Raw genomic sequence first — 17,359 nt, forward strand, 5'->3', positions numbered from 1 at the left:
CCTAAGCATAACACAAATAGGTATATATATATATGTATTTTTTTTAAGATTTTTTTTGACAGAGACACAGAAAGAGAGGGAACATTTGATTTCTTTTCTTTCCTTTCCTTCTCTTTAAACTTAGTTCCTTAATCTATGAGCTATGTTTTTAAACATTGTCAAAGATTCCAAACTTATCTGTCACATGTTTAAGTTTTAGCAAAACTAGACTAAGTTATCTGTCCAACATTTTCAAATGCACATTTACATTTTTAAAGGAAATACACTTCTCACAGTCTTCTCTGAGAAGAAGACTTCTTTCCACTAAGCCTCAGAAAGCCTTCAGGACTAACAAAATAACCAGAGCTTTGATTACCAGCAGGAAATCCTAGTGGGCAGGAATACAGAGGACACTCCTCATACAGGCCAAATCAAAGTGAAACAATCTGAAGATCCAAGCCTTAGTGGTTTTATTATTTTAGCTTTTTAAAGTCTCAGAACTCCAAGGTTAGCTTAAGTACAAAGTTACAACACAGTTTTCAGTGCTGTGGGTTTACACTCCAGGTGGACCGGTCACCATTCCACCATTCATTCAGTGACACTGGGCAAAATCTGCCCCTTGCCACTGGTCATAAGCAGAACAGGTGAGAAAGCAGGGAACAAGCTCACCTCCCACCCACAGAAAAAGAACACAAAGGACATGTCCTGCTGACAGTAGGTCAACAGAAACACCCTGGAGTATGACAAGCAACACAGATGTCAGTGTTTATATGGCTGTTTCTCATTAATAAGAAATATTGGATGGGGCGCTCCCTGCTTATGTTCCCTCTCTTGCTGTGTCTCTCTCGGTCAAATAAATAAATATCTTCAAAGAAAGAAAAGAAAGAAACATTGGGTGATATTTCCCAAGAACATCCACTTCTTATACTAATTTTTCCCCCCACTAGAGCATTCCTCTGAGACACAACACAGTTACTGCTGTTACCTGCTTCGACTTGGGATAAAGGGCATAACCTTCCCCAGGGCAGTTTCCTTCACCATAAAATGAGGAGAAAGACAACTGGCCTCTTAGGGTTGTTGTGAGGAACACCTAAGAGGCTTAGGACAGGGACTGCCCTTGGGAAATGGTTTCCGCATTAGCAGTTGTTGTTGTTCTATTATTATTATTATTCCCAGCACCGGCTCTTCTACTCCAGCTAGGACTATCATTACCACCCTCTCCCACCAGAAATGCCGGAATGTAAAGCTTAGGTCGAGTGTTTCAGAATTAAAGGGGGAACTGGAAAGGTCTGTGGTCAGATCAGCCTCAGGAGTCGTCTGTCCTCAGGCTTTGCAATCTGTCTGGGAAGTTAGTATTTACTGTCACCATGAAACAGTGAGTGTCTCAGGTCGGGGGGACCACAATCCCTCCCCCCACCCACACCCCCATACACTTTCTGATACACCAGCACAAGATTCCTGTGCACCAGTTCCTTCAGTGAGCGGGGCTAAGCAAGGGCCCAGGGGTTACAGGACGCCTTGGTGGCTCAGTCAGTTAGGGGTCAGCCTTCTGCTCAGGTCATGATCCCGGGGTGCTGGGATCGAGTCCCGCATCGGGCTCCCTGCCCAGCGAGGAGCCTGCTTCTCCCTCTGCCTGCTGCTCCCCCTGCTCACGAATACACTCTCTGACAAATAAATAAATAAGATCAAAAAAAAAAAGAACCCTGATTCCAGGGGTTAGGTGTGAAAAAGGCAGTGGTGGTCCTGCTCCCTGGAGCCTTTCTGAAAATCCCACAAAGCCTGAAACTGCAGACCAGGAGCCAAAACCTCCCCAAACGGGCACCGTGAAGATCCAGACCAGAGGGTATAATGCGAGCCACCAGGGACATGAACGGATTTATCGAGGTTCAGCAGTCAGAAAGCGTTTCTTCTAAGATCACCTTTCCTCCTACATACTCATTTCTTTCCTCTGAGTGCCTACCTTCCACAGTCAGTCAGTGCTCCCATGCTTGGGGCGGGGGCCAATTCATACAAACACCATGTGTCTAAAGATTTGCCTCCAGCCTTGAAACTCTCAGTGTTTGTCAAAGAAAATAAGGATCACGTGCTTCTGCGTCACCAGCTAGATTCGTAACATTTAGGAAACACCAAGACTACTCCGAATACCAGCAAGAAGGCAGGCTTGGTCACAAGTGATCTGCTCAAAGTTTCACTTAACATTACATGGTATGCAACAAGAAAAATACCCGCCTCTACTTGATTTCAGGCAAAAGGCAGAGGCATAACAAAACTAAACCAGCCCAGCAAGACGGAGAACAAGAATGACAGCAGGTGGTCCTGACCTAGAGTCGGGAAGATCTGCTTAGACACTTCATCCTCAAATTACCATTTCTGAGCACCCTACTGTACGGTCTTTTTTTTTCTTCCCCATGTTTGCAGGAAATTATTTTAAATGAATATTCTTTGGGAAGACCCTAAAATCTGGCTTTTTAGGGAGTTTTCCCTCTTTTATATACTTGTCACATTTCTTTATTTGTGCTTCTACTCAGTAGTATTGATTGGTTCTCTCTCGTTACAAGGCTGGGAAGCCCTTGGGAACACAGAAACAGATCTCCCAGACAAAAATGAGTTTTATGTGAGCTTTTTCAGACTCTTATCTGTGCCAATTAAGGAAAATAATTAATGAGCAAAATATTCTTAACATTGTTCTTTGTTAAGTTTGTGCCTGCGGGGCTCAGTGGGTTAAAGCCTCTGCCTTCCACTCAGGTAATGATCTCAGGGCCTTGGGATTGGCCCTGCATCTGGCTCTCTGCTCAGCAAGGGGTCAGCTTCCACCTCTCTCTCTGCCTGCCTCTCTGCCTACTTGTGATCTCTACCTATCAAATAAATAAATAAAATGTTTTTTAAAAAACCACACTGTTCTTTAAAATCATGGGACAGCTATAATCACTTTGACAATCGTCTTCAAGTTTGAAATTAAGCACATTTAATATTAATAGTATAATGGTGCAAATACACAGTGAGAACATATATTAAGTTATAGCAGTCTTTGCTTTTTTTCTTTCTCCTTTTCTTTCTTTCTTTCTTTTTTTTTTTTTAAGCTAAAATTACCTACTGGATTTGTTGTTAAAAAAAAAAAAAAGATCTACAGAGGCAGGGGCAATAACTTAACTGGACTATTGTCTCTCAGGGTATAAAGAACAATCAATTTTGTAACTCTGAAATGACATGCGGCTGTAACTTTACAGTTTCAGCAGATAGAGAAACTGTGATCCTTAAGGAACTGCGGTCCTCAAAGATTTTTTGAAAGTTCCTTTTTGTCTTTCTTTCCCCTCAATTGTATTTTTTTAGACAGGGAGGAACATGCAAGAACAGATCCTTTCTTAAGACACGGTCTTTCCCAGTGGGGGAATAAAGGGGCAGAATAAAGCAGCAGTAACAGAAGCGCACTTGCATTCTTTAGAAATACAAGTACATTACCTCGAAATAAGGCATACTTAACGTGAAAACAGACTATCCCGTAGAGTGTTCCAAACTTTCAAAAGTCACCCACTTTAACTACTCTTGCAGAACAATTTCACGCGGGTTGGTTTTGGTGACAATAACAAAGGTGAAACTGCTCTCTAGGTCTTTAATGAAACTAAAAAGATACGCTCTCAGCACTTACTGCTATTCACTGAATTTCATTTTGTTATACTATTAGCAATACTTCAGTGTCTTACAGGGCACACTCCATCGTCAGTGGGATTTACTCCAGAAGTAATCTCGGATTCCGAGGAATTACATAAGAATGAAAACAGGGACAAATAAAGAAGGGACTCAGTCCAGCCGGACCCACCTGTATACTCTGCCCACATCGACAGTTACTCGTGTAGTTTATGAGGCATTCTAGAAAAACGCCAGACTTTCCAAAGAGAAAATTACAGTGATACTCGGTTCATTTTAACTATGAGAAGTAGGCCCAAGGGAAAACTGCATCGGGCAATCACAAGGCTGTGAGGCACCACGGCTGTGGGCTGGAAGGCAGCACACAGCTGCCTAGGGTTCAAGAAACCTACAATCAACCAGGTATAAAATCACAGTTACAAGGAGAAGATTTAACGGGGTGGGAGGGTACCCAAAGAAAGGAATTCAGAAAAAGGAACTGAAAATGCTTACAAACAAGTACAAACTACTAATCCAACATACACATGCCATTTCATCCTAGCTTGCATGTGCCTTTAATATTGCTAAACAATGCATATATTATAAGGAGAATCCTAACCTCCAAACCTCCCCAGGAGCAACCAACTCACATTATTTTCTAAAAGAACACAGCAACGGCACAAATGCTGTGCTGACTGTCATATCGCTGGGGAGGACAGACAGAAAATCAAACACATGCAGCAGAAAGTTCAAAATGTTATTTACTAACCTGGTGCCCCTGGGAAAGTAGTCGCTTCATACTGCTCTACACAAAGAATCTTTACTATGAAACTAATCTCCAAAGCAGCTGATAGCCCAGAGGGGAGGAAGCAGGCTACCCAGGGAATCCACAAACACACGGAAAGCAGTTTGTTCCCAACTTGGCAACTTAAGTTATAGCCAAGCCCACAAAGCACTTCAGCCTATAAGCTTTAGTAATGAACTTGAAACCACTCCCCACATGTTAAAAAGACACTGGGCTGCTGTGAGAATGAAAACCCACATAACACAATTGAGCAAAGGCTTCAGGCTTCATTTTTGAACTTGCTGCCTAAGAAAACCGTAAGGCAACACTCACTCCCTTCTCCCTCTTTCGATACTGTATTAAAGCGAGTCATTCATTTTAAATAGGAGGAATACAGTCTCGCTGCCCCCCCCCACTCCCTGCCCGTCGCCATTAGAGCCACAAAATGAATTTTACAATCTTGCCTAAGTGGTTAAGTGGTGGTGATAAGTACTATGATTTCATTTTACATAAGAGGGACATATGAAGTTACTATTTCTGAGAGAATCCAAGTCACATACTGTTTTCAGGTGGGGGGTAGCATTAATTAAGCCTAAAATCTCATTAATTATTCTAAAGTTCAAATCTACTTAAGTTCAAAAGGAATATTTTAAAGAACCTTCTAGGAACGCTGGGTGGCTCAGTCGGTTAAGCATCTGCCTTCAGCTCAGGTCATGATTCCAGGGTACGGGGACCAAACCTGGCATCATCAGGCTCCCTATTCAGTGGGGAGCTTGTGGCTCCCTTTTCCACTTGTGCTCCCTGGCTCTCTCTATCCCTCTGTCAAATAAATAAATAAATAAATCTTAAAAAAAAAAAAAAAAAAAAAAGAACCTTCTAACTTTTTTTTTTTAATTTGAGTGTAGTTAACACACAATGTTACATTAGTTAGACGTGTATACCATAGTGATTCAATATTTCTATGCATTATGCTATGTTCCCCACAAGTGTAGCTACCACCCGAGGACTGGATTGTTCTAACTTATGATTTGGATTTAGTGTCTGTAAATCTAAAAGCCACTCATAATTCAGTTTCACCATCTATACTTTGGATATCTTTAGGGAAAAAAAGACTTTTTGGCAGTATTATAGTATTTTTTTTAATAGTTTAAAATGGAACTGAATAGGTTTCTCCATGGTTTCAAATTAAGAAATTTGAATTTTTTTTCTCATTCTAGAAATATGCATTTGATAATTTCTTGAAGGCATTTAAATCTTAAAACAGTTCATAATGTTCCAGCACATTGCTCAAGAAATAATGAAAATCCATGCTCTGCTTTTTAACGGAACGTGTTCACAGTACCATATATACAGTCTGCTCCTAGTTTTTAATTCCAAGGACAGTTTTAATTGTCATGGCTTACTTCCATGATTTCCACTCTGTTTAAAGAAGATCTATTTAACAAAATGCTCAAGATTACCTAACTCTGTTGTTTCTTCTACGCCAAAAGATCAGACCAAACTTTCAAGGAAAACTCGATTCACTGGCTGCCAAACAAGATTTACATGTATTGCCGATAAAATCAAGTTACTCAAAACCTGTGAAACTTAAGCCATTGGCATATAAGCACAAGAAGATCAGGCAGGAAAAACCTGGAGACTCCCTGAGATCTCACACATGCCCCCACTTGCCTCCCCCACCCACTCCCAGGACAAGATTCAACAGTTTCTCATGGGGTCACTTTAGAATGACAGGGTCAAGACAGTCACCTCAGTGAGAAAATGAGAGAAGAGGCTGACGCCTTTAAAAAGAGCCAGAACCCCACCTGGTGGCAAGACCAAGAAAACGCTGGAACAGTTAAACCTCAGGGGAAATACAACTCTGAAGCTGGAAGAAAAACAAAAAAGCAGAAAAGGATCCATTGTGAGTACATTAATGTCACACACAATGTGTGGTAAAGGTCATGGAAAGTTTTCCACCCCCCACGAGAGCAGAATATTTCTTGAGAATATGAAAACACGCAAATAATAATAATAATAATTATTATTATTATTATTACTCTGAAAACCATCTCTTTCATGTGGATCTGGTCTATAAACATATATAATGATTTACATTCCTGGAAAAATTCTCTGATAAGTAATATTCATCTTTCCTTTACCCAAAAAGCTGTGATAAAAATGCCTGTGAGGTCAACATCATCTCTGAAATGGAAAAAATGTGGATAAACCCCAACCTAACCAGATAAGTACTGGTGGGGCAGTGTCCATCACTCTGTTAAAAGGCTGTATCCCTAAGACTGTTCCTGTCTTTCATCAAAAGTATTTCCTTCTGGGGCACCTGGTGGCTCAGTGGGTTAAAGCCTCCACCTTCAGCTCAGGTCATGATCTCAGGGTCCTGGGATGGAGCCCCTAATCATCATCAGGCTCTCTGCTCAGCAGGGAGCCTGCTACCCACCCACCCCCACCCCCACCTGCCTCTCTGCCTACTTGTGGTCTCTGTCTGTCAAACAAATAAATAAAATCTTTAAAAAAAAATGTATTTCCTTCTGCTTGATCTATTTCATATAAGTCAGCATAGTCTCCTAGAGGGAAGGGGGTTCGGGGGATGGGTAAGTCTGGTGGTGGGTATTAAGGAGGGCACGGACTGCATGGAGCACTGGGTGTGGTGCATAAACAATGAATCTTGGAATGCTGAAAAAATAAAATTAAATTAAAAAAATAAAGGATTATCCATAACGGAAAGAAGTTATTTCTGCAAACAATCCATGTATAATATCAACCTCAATGGAGATAAAGAATAGTTAAATTCTGAGTTTCGAATTACACGGGAGTAATAAATGTTAGAAAAAGATAAAAGTGGAGTAAGATGTGATTTTTATTTTATTTATTTATTTATTTATTTATTTTAAGATGTGATTTTTAAATAAGCCCAAGCCACACTACTGAAACTAAAACTAATAATACTAGCAGCTACTATTCAAGCTTTTACTACAAGACCTTAAGTGGTGGGCAAGGTTCTAAACTTCTTCACAAGTAGTAAATCATTTAAATCTCACCACTGTTTTCTTATACCAGTTTTATAGATGAGAAAACTTAGGACCCTAAAGGGTAAGTACCTTGCCAAACCGTGAGTGGTAAAACTGGGATGAGAACCCAAGCAGTTTAGCTCTGATGTAAATGCTCCTAACCATGTACTTTATTAATTCCGCCCTCCTGAGTGCACACCACTTGGGAAATCCTGCCAGATTCTGGGCAGATGCAAGGGAGGAGCAGACGGGAGAGAACTGTTCCACTGACAGTCCTCACGATGGTGCAGAGTGGGAAAGGCTCTGGACCCAAGAAGCCACACAACTGAGACCGGGAGGCTTCATGGCAGGCAAGCAATCCCCAGCAGAGGGCACCCACATAGTCTTCCAAGGCAGAGAGGGAAATGGGGAACCATGCGGCCACTGGAGGGACCACAGGGAGCAGAAGAAAACGCTGCAAGGGCAGCAGGGGTGCTCTGATGTGGGTCTCACAGAGGCAAAGAGGCATCCGGAGAGTTTTAACTGGAGGGTATCCAGATATGCACGTTGGAAAGATAAGTAAGGAGCCAGGCCTTGTAGAGTGAGTAGAAATTAAGAAGATGGTTCAGGTACAGGAAGGGGCAGACCAGTGCTTTCAAATGTACAAGCTTACACTTTCCCAAGTGTTACCAAGGAGGCCGGGGCCCTAATGCCGGCAGCAGGGGTGCTCGCTAGCTCTCTTGAGGAAGCTAGGTTCAGGGCCTGAGCCACACAGTTTGTTGAGGCCATCCGCAGAGCTGGGAAACCAGAAGGAGGAGCAGGCTGGCGGGAGGAAGAGGCATTGCGGAGCCAAGCCCAGGACCCAGACTTTGGAGGCGGAGCTGGAGGTCCCGCGGGCCAGCCAGGGTGGATGTGCAGGAGAGAGGTCTGGAGCTCCAGCTCCTGGCCTGCACAGAAGGGACCCAACTAGCAGACACTGCACAGAAAGGATGGAGGACTGCGGCTGGAGGGCAGCAGCAGGGCACAAATGAGTCTGCCCCGGAAAGCACGGGGCATTAAGAGTAAAGGGAGAAGATTTGGATTTTTTTTTAAAGACTTATTATATATTTTAGAGAGAGTGTGTGAGCAAGTGGGGAAGAGGGGTAAAAGGAGAGAAAATCCTGAAGCAGGCTCCTTGCACGGAGTCCTACACAGTGCTGGAGCCCAGAACCCTAAAATTGTGACCTCAGCTAAAGTCAAGAGTCGGAAGCTCACCCAAGTGAGCCACCCAGACACCCCAAGGGTGAGGTTTTAAGGCAAGGGGTTTCTGAAGACCTTGGACAGAATTCAGGATGGAGATGGGAAAATTGTTCGTTTTAATTTTTACTAACCTCCAGCTGAACTTGAGCGTTCCCTTCCATTATAAACGTAGGCAATGATCCACAGTAAAAGTAGCCAGACCTGTGACTCATCACAGTAGAAATCAAAGGTGCCTTCATATCACATCACAGTTATTGCAGACAACTCAAAGTATCATTTCCATGCATCAGTACATCAAATTATAGGAGTTACTACACCTGCCACTCGTTCCTGATATGTAATGTGTTAATAAAGGATATATATTATATTAGTACATAGTTTTTGGTGTATGGGTAACTGTATATCAGTATAATTGGTTTCCTTTGTAATCCAATGCATTCTAACTTTATGCATTTAAGTTTAGGCATTTAATTTTATGCATTAAACATTATTCTGAAAAGGAACTCATTAACTTCACTAGCATGCCAAAGGCACCCACAGTGCACACACAAAAGTAAAGAACATCTTGGGGCACCTGGGTAGCTCAGTCAGTTAAGCATCCAACTCTTGATTTTGGCTGAGATCATGATCTCAGGGTCATCAGATCAAGTCCCACTGTGGCAAGCTCCCCACTTGGCAGGGAGTCTGCTTAAGATTTTCTCCCTCGGACCCTGCCCCTGCACACACTCGCTCTCTCTCACATGTGCTCTCTCTCTCTCTCTCTCTCTTAAACACACACACACACACACTTTCTGTCTAAAATCAATAAATAAATCTTTTCAAAAAAGGAAAGAACATCTATCTGATTTAAGGGGGAGAAGAAGAAAAAAACGGAAAGGTATTTTTAAAAAGAATTCAGAAAAGGGGGAACCTAGTATGAGATGATTCAGTATTCAAACCCAGTAGCTCTGACCTGTGTTCCTCCACCAACTGCACACCCTAAAAATACTACATAAAAATACTCCATCCCTTCATTTGCATCAGCCAAGTGCTTTCACAAGTATTAGCTCATTCGCTCGTCACAGAGATCTAGAGTAGGAAAAGTCAACCCCAAGGGCATGAAACTTCAGAGAGGTCACAACTCAGGAAGATGCCACACCTGGGGTGTGAGAAGACGCAGTATCTCTCGTCCTCACTCTATGGGGTTGCAGCTGTGAGCCCAGAAGACTGTGTGAAATCTATCCCTTTTATCAGATCAGCTAGAACCTGACCCAGAGAGGAGAGGAAGGGAATAGTGAGTGCCGAGCCCAGCAAGGGGATCTTGCTTCCTTCCAGGCTTCCATCTACAGGCAAGGCTAACAATTTATTTGGATTCTTTGCTCCAAGCTCTTTTATTTTGTTCTCATTGGTGATCCAGAGTGTGTTACCAAATTTACAGTATTTCAACTATTTAATTTTCCTTTGGCTATAACCAGAACAGAAGCCTGTACTTAAGCAATTAGTTTGAAATTAGATAGACAAGCTAAAACAATGTGCTCTCTGTTCTCTGCTAACTGTGCCCGCTAACTGGCGTTCATTATTTAATCTGTGACGCGTGTTGCCAGGGCTGCATTAGTAACAATGCGGCTTACTGTCTTCCCATCCATTCTCTATTCTGCAACATTTGTCATGGCTCATATCTATATTTTATTTATTTTGCTTCCTTCACAGGGTCATTTTCTTAACGGCTACCAATTGCTCTAAACTATATTCTAACCCCCAAAAGGTAATGACGTTTTGGAACTCAGTAATGAGAAGAAACTTAAGGTGCAAGGACAGACACCCTTTTAGATTACTGCAAACCTACACAAAATTGTATCATTAAAGCAGATTTTATTTTACGGTCGGCTAAATAACCTATATTTAATTTTTTCTTATAACCTGATTAATTCACAGATTACTTGGCATCTTCTCATATAATGGCATGCGGTTCCTTTTTCATAATGGGGCTTTATATGACTGATGTAATATAGTCTTCTGAAAAAAACTCACAGAAGTTGACTATTTCTTAACATGTGTATTAAAACATATTAATATGCTTATTAATGGACCTTTAATTTCTAAGGTCCCTATTCCTTCTTTCCATAATAAGGACCCATAGTTAAAGTGGTTACTTGCCTTCTACTCACATTAGAATAGGAATTAGAATGGGAATTTTTGTGGGTGAAAACAGAAGTTCAAAATTGGTTTATAGACTCCGGGAACAGAATGGAGCCCTCCTGCTCTTGCCTCTCCATGGACACGTGGACATGTTGGATACACAGAGTCAGCATAGCCACCCACTCTATGTGCTGTGAAGAGTAGTATCCTGGCCACCTGCACGGGGGTTGGGGGGAGAAGGGACTGAAAGCAAGCCTTTGATGTTACCTTCTGTCCTAACTACCCAGAAGCACTTGCGCTTGCCCAATCTAAGTAGCTGGAAGGATCCCCGTGCCCTGGCAGTTTCTGTCGCCTGAAGCCACCTGCTCTTGTTCCTACCCTGTTTTCTTTACATTGCTCTCAGACAGCTTCCTCATTATACTTCTTCCACCAGTCACAAAGGTTTGGTCAATTTTTCACACCCCCTAATTCTTCCCCGATTCGGGTTTATGTCATTGCTCCACCTGTGATGCCTTTCTCCTTCCCAACCAGTAAAAGAGTGAAACACTCCCCAGCTTTTCTAGGAGCAACCCAAATCCACATCCTTTGCAAATCCTTCTCAGATCACCTGGGATTAGGGGAAAAAAAAATCGTTTTTATTTATCACACCTAGAACAATCAGCAGCAAACATGTTAGACAACTAATCATGCCTGATGAAGTTCCCATTGTTGTCTGGACTGCTTATTTAAATATCCTATGGCATTTAATTTTTCACATAGTTGTATCTGTTTCCTCTAACTAATTTACCAATAACAGCAGATCATAGGTTACACCTCTAAAATCGACCATTGTAGAAAGCATACACCAGGCAAATTAATTTTACCTTATATAGCATTCATATCTATTTGCTGATTATGAGACTTAATTCATTTATATTTTTAAATAGTAATTATAACAACAGCTATCACCACACTATCTTACTCTACACGATATTTTTATGACGTTCGCATCTGCCCTATGAGGTAGATAGCCATTATTTTGCCCATATCTCAGATGAAGAAAATGGGGCCAACAAGGTTAACTTGTCCATAGTCATCCATTCTACATATATTTACTGAGCACGCATTATGTGACAGGCATTGTTAACAGCATTTAATGATTCCAAGGAGAAATTCCCTTTCCTCAGGGAACTTGTATTCTATTGGGACAGACGGACTACCAACAAATAAATACCGAACCAGATAATGCTAAGTGCTAGGAAGAAAACCAAAGCAGGGTGAGGGACTGGAGAGTGATCATCAGGTAGGAGGCACACTCCTGAGGTAGGGTAGTCAGAAAAAGCCTCTCTGGGGAGATGACACTTAAACAGAGACCTGAATGGAGTAGTGTAACAAGCCATGTCATTATCTGGGGGAAAGGTCCCAGGCAAAAGAAACAGAAACAGCAGAGGCCCTGAGGTCAAAACAAGCTTGGAGTGTTCAAGAACCACAGAAAGTCAGCACCCTCCGGAAGAGAATGAAGTCAGAGAGATAACAGGGAGGTCTGATCATATAAAGCTCTGTAAACCATTGCACAGTTTCCGACCCCCTAAAATATAATGGAAAAGCTCCAAAAGGTTTTTAATCAGGGAAGTGAAATACTGTGACATTTTAAAACATTATTCTATGTACAGCTAAAGAACAGACCAAGAGAAAGCAGATTACGTAGAATCCCACAGTAAACCCCATGGGGGATGTTGGTAGCTTGGACTGAAATGACGGCTTTCTAGGGAGATCTAAGGTATACTGTGAAGATAGAGCCAAGAGAACATTCTATGAGGGTTGTCAGTCTTCTGTGTGGGATGTAAAAGAAAGATGTCAAGGGAAATTCTAAGACGGGCATATAAGTAAGCAACAGGGATAAAAGTCCAAATACGGAACTGGAAACACAGTGGGTGGTGGAGAGTAAGGAAGAGCAGTATGTTTTAGAGGAAAATCAAGAGTTCCTTTTTGCATGGATTAAGTTTGATACACTTTATTTAAGATTGTATTTATTTATTGAGAAAGAGAGAGCACATGCAAGTGGAGGGAGGAGGAGAAGGAAAGGGAGAGAGAGAATCTCAAGCAGACTCTGTGCTGAACATGGAGCCTGACACAGGGCTCGATCCCATGACCCTGAGATCATGACACAGGGCTCGATCCCATGACCCTGAGATCATGACCTGAGGTGAAATCAAGAGTCAAGACACTTAACTGGCTGAGTCCCTGATAGACCTTTTAGATACCCAAAAGGGGATCAGTAGGATGTTGTATCTGTAAGTCTGGGGTTTGACTATATAAGGCCAGGATTCTGAACGGAGATATAAAATTGGGAATCCCTTGGCTTTAAATAACCTCTTTACACCATCTGACCTATTGAGGATGGAAAAAGCACAGGAGGTTAAAACTAAAGCTCAGGACCTTCTAACATCTAAATGTTAGGAAGAAGAGAAGGATATAGCAAAGGAGGCCAACACAGAGCAGATGGGAAGAAAAGAGGGAACGCATGAGGAGACAGAAGCCAAGTGAAGAAAATGTTTCAAGTATAAAGTGACCTGTTATGTCAAGGCAGCTGAGAAATGAAGAAAGAGGAAGACTGAACTTGCCACTGGATACAGCAACATGGAGGTCACGGTGATGAGACAAGAGTGGTTGCAGGGGAACTGGGCACAAAAACCTAAATGGAGTGAGTTCAAATGAGAATGTGACTACATGACGTTGCTGAGAGAAATTAAAGATCTAAATAGTGGATATATCATATTGATGATGATAAAAACTAAATATTGTTAAGAAGTCAGTTTTCCACAAAGTGACTAACAGATTCAGTAATCTTAATCATAAATATCTCACTGGACTTTTCTTTAGAAATGGACAAGCTGATTCTAAAATGTGTGTCGAAATGCAAATGACCTAGAAGAGCCAAAGCAATCATAAAAAATAAGACCAAAGTTGGAGGGCTTATACTACCTGAATTTAAGGCTTTGACTAGTAAGTCTACAGTGTGATACTGACAAGGAATCAACAGATGAATGAGACAGGACAGACCCACATTTATATGGGCATTCGAATTTTCACAAACCAACAGAAAAAGCCAATAAAGGAAAAAAGGATCTACAACTGATGCTAAAACACCTAAATTCCTGTATGACAAAAATACATAAATCTTGACCCTTAACCTTGTACCATGTATAAAAATTAATTTCAGATGGATCAGAACCCTAAATGTAAATGCTACAGCTGTAAAGTTTTTAGATATGACACAGAAAGGAATAAACACAAAGGGAAAAAAAATTAGACTCCATCAAAGTTAAAAATTTCTGTTCATCAAAAAGACACCATTAAGAGAACGAATAGGTAAATCTCAGCCTGGAAGAAAACATATGTAAATATATGTAAATCATATATCTGCCCAAGGACTTCAGTAAAAAGAGAGCAAAACATCTGATGGGAGACTTCACAGAAGAAGATAAACTAATGATTGATAAGCACAGGGAAAAAATGCTCAATGTTAATATTTATCAAAGAAACTTGGGGCACCTGGGTGGCTCAGTGCATTAAAGCCTCCGCCTTCGGTTCAGGTCATGATCTCAGGGTCCTGGGATCGAGCCCCACATCAGTACCTCAGCTCAGCAGGGAGCCTGCTTCACCACCAACTCCCCCTCCCGCCGCCTGCCTCTCTGCCTACTTGTGGTCTCTGTCAAACAAATAAATAAATAAAATCTTTAAAAAAAAATAAAAGAAGAAAAGAAAAGAAATTTAAATAAAAAGCACAAGGAGATATCACTACATACATAAGCACCAGAATGGAGAAAATCTAATGCTGGCAAGAAAGTAGAACAATCAGAATTCTGACAGACTGTTGGTCCAAGCGTAAAACAATTCAACCATTTTTTTAAAAGTTCTGGCAGTTTCTTATAGAACTAAACATATACCTACCCCATAACCAAATAATTTCATACCTAAGTGTTTAGTCAAGAGAAAAGAAAACACATACACACAAAGACATTTGTGTTTGTTCATGGCAGGTTTATTCGTAATAGCCCAAACTGGAAAGAGCTCAGGCATCCATCAAAAAGACAAAAAAAAAAAAAAAAAAAAACGAGAAACAACTGTGGCATAAACAATGGGAAAATAATTAGCAATAGAATACCTAATGACGGAATGACACGGAGCAACAGAAAGGCATGAAATACACATGACATGGATGAATCTCCAAAATATTACGCTGGGTGAAAGAATTTACAAAAAACGAGTACATCCTGGAGCATGCGGGAACTTTCTGTGGTGACGGTCATATTCCATACCTTGATAAGGGTCTGGATTGCAGCAGTGGTGTGTGCATTCATCAGAACTCTGAGTGGTTCACTCCAGATCCGTGCAGTTCAGTGTATATAAATTTTACCTCAAAAGAGAAAATGATTAAACAAATACTGACCTGAATTTAACTGGAGAGATTAGGACAGACTCTACTGATGCCTGCAACTTAGTTTAAAATGTATCCAAACATAAGATGTATTGATCAGAGGATAGGGGATGGACAGATGGCAAGATGTGCATTAAAGCAAATAAGACAAAACAGAATCTAGGTGGTTTAAACTTAGAATTCTTTCAACTTTTCTATATGTTAGAAAATATTCATAATAAAATGCTGGGCAGGGGAGAGAGTAAAAGATAAGGAATTGGAGGCAGTGAGAGCAGACAATTCACTCAAAAGAGTTTTGTTTTTTTTTTTGTTTTTTTTTTTTTTTAAAGATTTTATTTATTTATTTATTTATTTGACAGAGAGAAATTACAAGTACACTGAGAGGCAGGCAGAGAGAGAGAGAGAAGGAAGCAGGCTCCCTGCTGAGCAGAGAGCCCGATGCGGGACTCGATCCCAGGACCCTGAGATCATGACCTGAGCCGAAGGCAGCGGCTTAACCCACTGAGCCACCCAGGCGCCCAAAAGAGTTTTGTTTTAAAGAGGAACAGAGAGGGGTGTCTGGGTAGTGGTGTCCATTAAGCGCCCAACTCTTGGTTTCAGCTCAGGTCCTAATCTCAGAGTTGTGGGATCAAGCCCCGAGTCGGGCTCCGCTCTCTGCCCGAAGTCTGCTTAAGATTCTTTTTCTCCCTCGCTCTGTGCCCCTCTCCTGCCCTCACCCTCTCTAAAATAAATGAATCTTTAAAAAAAAAAAAAAAAAAAAGAGGAACAGAGAGGTAGGGCAAAGCTGGTGAGAGACAAAGGATTAAAAGGTGTCTCTTTAAAGAGGAGACGTATCACAGAATACTTGAATAGTAAGAATGACCCAGCAAAACGAGTAAGGAGGATGAAGCCAGTGGGAGAATCCTGATTGGAAACCACGTTCTGAACAGACAAGAGCACAAGACGTGGTTGAACAGGGCTAAGGGGACCTCCCAGGAGCACACACAGCTCATTCACGGCAAAGAGCGGGCCTTCGGGGGACAGAATTATGTGTGAAGACAGAAGGATTTGGCAGTGGGGAGAGGAGGTGCTGCTCTTCTGATTGCTTCTAGTTTCCTAGTGAAGTAAGCAGCAGAATCATTAGAAGATAGAGAGACAAGAGGAGATATTAGAGGTTTGAGCACAGAGGCAAAGGTGTGAAATAGCCACTTGGGAGAGGGAGAGAATGAATTTACTGGGAAATGTTGTAGGATGGCCAGAGTGTGCTGCGTATCACTGGAGAGGGTGGACTGGTCATTTTAATGTCATCAGGGGAGTGTGTGTGTGTGTGTGTGTGTGTGTGTTTCCCAGGTACACTCAGCTGTTTGGAAGAGGAGTGCAATTTTTGCCAGGATTGGGTTTTGCAGGAGAGTAAGGCAGAGGGAGGAGAGGGGCAACACACTGATCATAGACAAAAAGGTGAGAAGGGGAAAGGCAGAACACAAGGATCCCTGATGGAAAGCAAAAAGGTAGCCATCAAGGGCTAGAGGTAAAAATCAATCTGGGGATATCAGAAGTGAGCAGAAAAACTGGTAAAGTGTAGAGCTGGGATTTGAACCCACATGTCTGACTCCTGTGTCCACTCTCCTAACTGTAACACTCTCCAGCATCTTCAGCCCTGTGGCCTCTATAACTCTCTGCACTTAGTGTATGAACCAATTTGGTCTAAGAGTCTTACAGACCATTTGCCCTCATTTGCTGAAACATAGTTTCTATAGAAATGTTCTTCCTTTTCTTTTCTTTTTTTTTTTAAGATTTTTATTTATTGGATAGACAGAGATCACAAGTAGGCAGAGAAGCAGGCAGAGAGAGAGAGGAAGGGAAGCAGGCTCCCAGCTGAGCAGAGAGCCCAATGCAGGGCTCGATCCCAGGACCGTGGGATCATGACCTGAGCCGAAGGCAGAGGCTTTAACCCACTAAGCCACCCAGGCGCCCCAGAAATGTTCTTTATTTTCATGGAATGGGAAATACAAGACAAAGAGTTGGTATGATTTTCCATCCCGACTATTGACTGGGAGATAAAAATTTATTCTCCTGTCTCTTAACACATGCCTTCTGGTCTAATATTTCCCACTCCTAAGGAGAATGAGATGCTATTTGGAACAAAATAAATAGAACATTAGAAGGATTTGAAGAAACTAGACTCGAAGTAATTATTTCAAAAGAAGTTATTTTAAAAACATTTAAGCC

At 41.6% G+C, this 17,359-nt stretch overlaps 1 protein-coding gene across 2 annotated transcripts in view; it reads right to left on the minus strand.

Annotated features, from left to right (window-relative positions):
* Positions 1 to 17,359, minus strand: part of PLD1 (phospholipase D1) — a 199,349-nt gene that overhangs the window by 154,639 nt on the left and 27,351 nt on the right. Inside the window, exon 1 of one of the 2 annotated variants that reach the window (XM_004756580.3) lies at positions 4,373 to 4,531. The exons of the other annotated variant lie outside the window; for it this stretch is intronic. The gene's annotated coding sequence lies outside the window, so the exon portion shown is untranslated. Of the gene's footprint in view, positions 1 to 4,372; positions 4,532 to 17,359 lie in introns of those variants that run through there. 2 annotated transcript variants of the gene reach the window in all.

Source organism: Mustela putorius, unplaced genomic scaffold (genome assembly GCF_011764305.1).
Source record: "Mustela putorius furo isolate JIRA1106 unplaced genomic scaffold, ASM1176430v1.1 tig00003834_pilon_pilon_pilon, whole genome shotgun sequence".
Taxonomy (NCBI): Eukaryota; Metazoa; Chordata; class Mammalia; order Carnivora; family Mustelidae; genus Mustela; species Mustela putorius.